Source organism: Montipora capricornis, chromosome 7 (genome assembly GCF_036669925.1).
Source record: "Montipora capricornis isolate CH-2021 chromosome 7, ASM3666992v2, whole genome shotgun sequence".
Lineage (NCBI taxonomy): Eukaryota > Metazoa > Cnidaria > Anthozoa > Scleractinia > Acroporidae > Montipora > Montipora capricornis.
In genome coordinates, this window is record NC_090889.1 from 40,128,940 (window position 1) to 40,135,495 (window position 6,556).

General features: G+C 37.3%; 1 protein-coding gene across 1 annotated transcript in view; it reads left to right on the top strand.

The window, feature by feature from the left end:
- Window positions 1-5,915, top strand: part of LOC138055945 (uncharacterized) — a 33,743-nt gene extending 27,828 nt beyond the window's left edge. The window contains exons 10-13 of the mRNA XM_068901805.1: window positions 2,498-2,612; window positions 3,586-3,687; window positions 4,963-5,130; window positions 5,496-5,915. The gene's annotated coding sequence lies outside the window, so the exon portion shown is untranslated. The remainder of the gene's footprint in view (window positions 1-2,497; window positions 2,613-3,585; window positions 3,688-4,962; window positions 5,131-5,495) is intronic.
- Window positions 5,916-6,556: the final 641 nt, after the last annotated feature.

Genomic DNA, 6,556 nt, shown 5'->3' on the forward strand with positions numbered 1-6,556 from the left:
AATGCATCCATGATTCCTTCACGGAACGTATGAAATGTAACTGTTTCTTTTGAAAAATTATCGGAGTTTTTTTAAATCTGTTCTGTCCCGTTTTTTCTCTGTCGTGGAAACGCGCCTTTAAGGTGGCTGGAACCAGTGTCGTTCCTCTAAGAGGCCTTCTTATTAGAAGGGTTATAACTACAACACTGTATCAAGTAACAGTAATGTTATGGTACCATATGAAACACCAATTATTGCTTAACAAAATGCGCCCACTATCGTGACGTAATAGGTTACCATGGCTACATGAAAGCTCTCCAAAAACACCCCATAGTTCGTGTTTACTTGCTTATATCTCAAAACTAAACTCGGTGACCCCAATTTGTTATTGTACGATAGCAATTAGCAATCTGAGGTAGAACTATCAGAAAAGTTTTTTTTTTAATTCATGGGAGCCAATTCAGAGGTACCTTAAAGTTTTTGAAAAGTTAAGGTACCTCTGAGTTGGCTCCCATTATTTTTTTTAAACTTTACTGTTAGTTCTATCTCAGATTGCTAATTACTATTGTACAATAACAAATCAAGGCCACCAAGTTAAGCAATAATTGGAGTTTTGTATGGTACCATAACATTACTGTTACGTGATACAGTATAGTAGTTATAACCCTTCTAATAAGGTGTCTCAAAAGTGGTAAACTGGTTCCAGCCACCATAAGGTGGCTTGCTACAGTTTTCCAAAGAAAGAAATCCAGATTTTGAAATCTGTGAAATTAAAGCAACAGGTTGTCTCTTCTGAAGTTTTAGTCACTGCAATCTACGTAAAACGTAATTTTACTTTATAAATAAATAAATTCAAATCAGGGGAAAATGCTAAATACAGTGACCGAGCTCCTGAAGGGGGACTGGAAACTAGACATTTCAAAGGATTTTTTCTCAAAAACTAGCGGTACAATTTTAACCCTGGACGTACGGCTAGGTTTTGAGAAAAAGGCCTTTGAAATGCCTAGTTTCCAGTCCCCCCTTCAGGAGCTCAGTCACTATATTTAGCATTTTCCCCTGATTTGCATTTATTTGTTAGGTAAAATTACATTTTACCTCAATTGCAGTGACTAACACTTCAGAAGACACATTCTGTTGCTTTAATTTCACAGATTTCAAAATCTTGATCTTTTTCTTTGTACTAAGCCACCTTAACGAGGCTCAAACCAGTTTCAGCACTTCAGGAAACTGTACCATTTAGATTGATTCTACACAACTGATTCACGTAACGGGAATATTATGGTACCATATAAATCACCAATAATTGCTTAACAAGATACGTTAGAAACGTGACGTATATGTTACCATAGCAACAAAAGAGTCATCTAAATACACCCTATTTCTTGTCTGTAAGTTCTGATCTCAAAACTCCCAATTTTTGTTGCTGGGAAGTTGCTAAGATAAAAATGCAAAGTTAAAAATATTTTCTGGAGGGGATTTAGAGCTACCTTCACAATTGGAAAATTTTAAGGTGGCTCTGAATCCACTCCAGAGAATTGTATTAACTTCTCAGAGGATTTCACCTTGCCTGGTCATCACTTCCCAATAACAAAACTTGGGAGTCACCGAGTTTGTTTTCGATGTAATCGTTTGAAGACAGAATAAAGGGTGTATTTGGATGGCTCATTGGTCGCTATGGTAACCTATAACGTCTTTTAGCCAAAATTGGTGTTTCATATGATACCATAACATTTCCGTTACGTGAAACGGTGTTGTAGGGGCAATCCTTCTAATAAGTCATTCCCTTAAAGTTGTTGAAACTGGTTTGAACGTTTTTATTTTGCTTTGGATAGGGGATCCCTTCTCCAAAAACGTATAGCAGCACTAGATAAAACGCCTTTACTTTAGTAACCCTGCAAAGTTTCAGGTGTTATGTCAGCTGAGAAAATGCAAGTTGAAAAATGAAAAATTTATAGACGTTTGTATGACTGGGGGTTTCAACATTTTTTCAGCTGATATAACACCTTATACGCTGAAACTTTGCAGGGTTACTAAACTAAAGGTGCTCTTTCTATTTCTGGTATCCGTTGCCGCCATTTTTGGAGAAGGGTCTATTATATTTGGGGAGAAGATAACTGTGGAGTTCCTATAAGGGTGACAACGGATTCTTGAATATCGTAGATGCTTCGTTGGGGAGAAGACGTTTAAGAAGGTCATGGCATCACGAGAATGCAATCAGTCTCGTTTTCCTCTTTGACAGCGAAGTAAGAAGGCGATCCTCGCAAGGTGTGTGAGTGGAACACGTGAAAAACGTCGCAAGGATCGCTTCCTTGCGAGACGGTCAAAAAAGAAAAAGTGAGAGACTGCTTGCAGTATGGAGTGAAGTCAAGAAAGTTGGACAAGCTTTAAGACTGTTGTACAACTATATTTGATATTTTTCAGTAATAGCAGATCAAGCACTAAGCGAGATATTACTTGAATGGTTAAGAGCTGGAACTCAGGGGTTTTCACATATTTATTCTTTGTTTGATTTTCACAGATCACGTATGGAGGACTAGTTACTGATGCTTGGGATCAGGGGTGCCTTACAACCATTCTTAGAAGATTCTTCTCGCCCGTGATTCTTGAAGATGGTTACAAGTTTTCTAGCTCAGGTGAGAACCTAAATTGTATCAAATTTTCCGTTCACCAAACTATAAGGCTTAAAACTGCAGCCTGTATTCTGAAAAAGCCTGCAAGCTTATGAAAACTGTGAATTTGTTTCTAAGGAGAGTCCACCTTAAAGTTCCTTTAACCCCAAAATATTTCTTTCGCTAAAACGAATCTTTGCACCTGTTCGAGACGCATTTTTCTAACAAATCCTGCCATTTTGTAGGCTTCGAAAGTTGCGGAAATCCAAGCATCTTTTGTTCACGACCGAGTCAGAAGGGGAGTGGGTCTATTCCTGATTTGACGTCACAAACTGATTTACATTGCATTAACTCTTTGTAAAAATGCATGCAAAGTAGATTGTGACGTCCAATCAGGAATAGACCCATACCCGTCTGACTCGGTCGTGAACAAAAAATGCTCGGATTTTCGCAACTTTCGAAGGCTATGAAATGGCAGGATTTGTTAGAAAAAAGGAAAAAATGGCTGGAATGCGTCTCGAACAGGTGCAAAGATTCATTTTAGCGAAAAAAATGTATTGTAGGATTTAATCGATCTGTTTGTACACTTCCTCCTAACCTTCTCCTGTAACTTCTGTCTCTTTAAGCCCAATCAGCGAACGGCTTTCACTTCCCTTACTTGATCAAACTTTTACAAGTTGCTTTCCTTTTTTCTCAAAAATAGCCCTGACTTTTAATATTTCCTCCTTTACAATTAACTCCTAATTTCCCTGTCACTATAGCTCATATTAAGAATGTTTAAATGTGACAAGGTAACAAGGGGCTGCTTGAATGCCGCCAAGTAATTTACTTGGTGACCATTTTGGAACAAAATCATCACCACAATGAAGCATACTAGTGTTTAATCTCTCAGTTGGTACAGTCCAAAAACTGTTTAACAGTGAGGAGAAATTACTTCCTGATAATGGAAAATAGTAGGGTGAAGTTGTGTTTAACCCTTGTTGTATGCTGTCTCTAGGTACGATTTCCCTCCTACTACAGGGATTGTGTTGATAATCTACCAATTGTTGACGAGCCACAGATATTTGGGATGCATAACAACGCAAACATTGCTTTGCAGGTGAGAGAGGTAACGGACTACTAAAATTTGTATTAATAGATGGTTTTCACCTGACGTCACAGCGGCCATGTTGGTACACAGAACAATGGAGAAAAAAGTCATTTGGGAATGCGACTCTTATAATGCAAAACATGAGCCATAATTTGCTATTGTTTTGTTCCCCAACATGGCTGTCTCATCACGCGAATGAAAACCTTCCATTGGGTTGACAAAGTCAGTTGGCCACAGGTTTGGGATGCAAATATTTTTCGTCGGCAGTTTAGAAGGGCAGAGATGACACTGGAATGTCGGAATGTGTCTTTTTGTAATTACTCATTTACCTTGTTAGCTTCTTTTCAATTGTCGCCAAGATGACAACAATTTTATCCGTTGTCATTTTCATTCTGCTATTGTAATATATTGTGTTCTTGGGATGCCTGTGAAACCCTTAGTTCGTACACATCGTAGCTCATCTTTGTGTTCTCTGAGTCTCCTGTTGTGATGAATGTCAATACGTTCAAGGAAAAAGAAGAAACGAAAGGCGCACAGTAGTTTCGATATTGCGTTGTATTATTCCAGAACTAACAATAAAGACTTCATTAGATTTCAAGTTCCTGATCCACCTAATGGCCCGTTTGCTTATTTTGCAAAACGATCCAATCAAGATTGACATGGATGTACACAACTGTTTTTCTTTCCAATAGATTTGTTGTAAAACATTGAAACCATTAACACGCAAGTTGATAAACCCATTTCATTTCCCCACCGACTGTCCAGCACTGCAGGACGTAAGTCCGGTTGTTAATCTGTGACGCGACATCACATTCTCACTAATTGTTCAGGAATGATTTTTCCTCCTGGGGCAATACAGCTGCTGTTGGAAGGTACAATATGATTGGCTTTCTATCATGGGCCTTTCTATCCAAACTAAAATGAAGATTTAACATACCTTACACTGGCACACTGTAACCGTATTCAATACCAAGTACTACCGCCTTATCAGAGATGCCAAACTACCCTTTATCACTTTGAACTTCCATCCTGTTATTTTCAACGGTGTTAAAGGCCCATGTTCACCAAAGGACATTGCGCGCTTGTGTTATAATTTCGCACAGACGGAAAATCCGAAAATCATCGGCGACTACCATTTGGCAACCAATCCAACACAAGCACGCAATGTCTTTTGGGTGAACATGGACCTTAAACATTATCAACACTGTGTTGTCAACTTGTCATTAGATAGGCTCGTTACCTTCGTAAATAATCAACTAATACGAGCCTTTTTTTTTTTTGCAGACTCAACAAAACTAATGCCCTGATAAGTGCAGTGTTAAGAGGTGCATCCGCACGTGGAGGAAGCGGTAAAACAAGCGATGAGATTGTGTACGAGGTCGCTGAAAACATCCTTTCTAAATTGCATGCTGCACTGCTGGTATCAAGAAGGCAGACAAAGCTATGTTTGAGGTAAGACTAAATGGTCGTGGGTCACAAGATCTTTCAAATCAATACGAGAGGTCAATCGTTCAATATAGAAAAAAAAATGGAAGCTGAGTTACTAAGGTTTTAAGTAGTTTTGTAAAGAGAGAGGAAGCTTTGTAATTGGTGTTAACTGTCAGTGTGCATCCATGTAGAGTCCTTAGTTCTCCGTCTCTCTTTAATTGAGGATATACGGTCAAATCTTTCTGGTATTTTGCTAGCATTGAACTCGTGATCATTTTTACCTCAATCCCTCATTCTTGTTGGGTAATATCCTAACAGTTTTACAAATAAACAAAATTGTTAGAGTGATGTAGATGAGTTAATTGTAAAATGTATCTTTGTATTTTTAGGTCATTCCACAAACTTCGTTACTGATCTACCGCCCAACTTCTGGACTGAAAAGGGAACACAGATCTGTTGTGTCTTCTGGTCGAATAAAAGAATGCAAAAAAAAAGAACTTCACTTGTCGCCTTAGCTTTTAGAGTTATTTGGACTTCCATTTCTTTTTTATGTGAAATCAACTCATTTATCATCATTGATAGTTGAAGGAAACATTAATGACAACACATTCTCTTCTCGATTTCATTGTTAACATTTAAGGCGTAAGTGTTTGAAAATAAAAGCAGTTTTCTTCCATAAATAGTTTTTCAAGCCGACAATTCGTTTTGAATTCTTGTCATTCGCCATTTCTGAATGTCCGAAGTTGGAAGAGTCTTGTACAGTTTACGTTTGACATTTTTATGAATAAAATGATGAACTTTAGAAGTGAGAGACTTATATTTTGTAGAGGCTCAAACTCCCTATGATTGATGTTTCTTTTTTGTAATTTGTTCTCGTTACATTTGTGCTGGAGTGATCATATTAAAAGCATTGACAAAAATTGTAAGGTTATTCAATAAGCAAAAGACCTTTTACTTCAGACTTAAGGCTTATGAGGCATTGGCACGAATGGAAGGAATTGATGAATATATGCATGAAATGAACAGGAATTGATTAATATTCATGAAAAGCAATCAATATGCATAAATGAGCAGAAATTGATGAATATGCATGAAATGAGCAGTAATCAATGAATATTCATGAAGATCGATTAATATGCATGAAATGAGCAGAAATCGTTCAATATGCATGAAATGAGCAGTACTCGATGAATATGCATGAAATGAAAAGTAATCAATATGCGTGAAATGAGTAGGAATTTATGAATATGCATGGAATCGTTCGATATGCATGAAATGAACAGGAATTGATGAATATGCATGAAATGAGCAGGAATCGTTGAATATGCATGAAATGAACAGAAATTGATTAATATTCATGAAAAGTAATTAATATGCATGAATGAGCAGAAATTGATGAATATGCATGAAATGAGCAGAAATCGTTAAATATGCATAAAATGAACAGGAC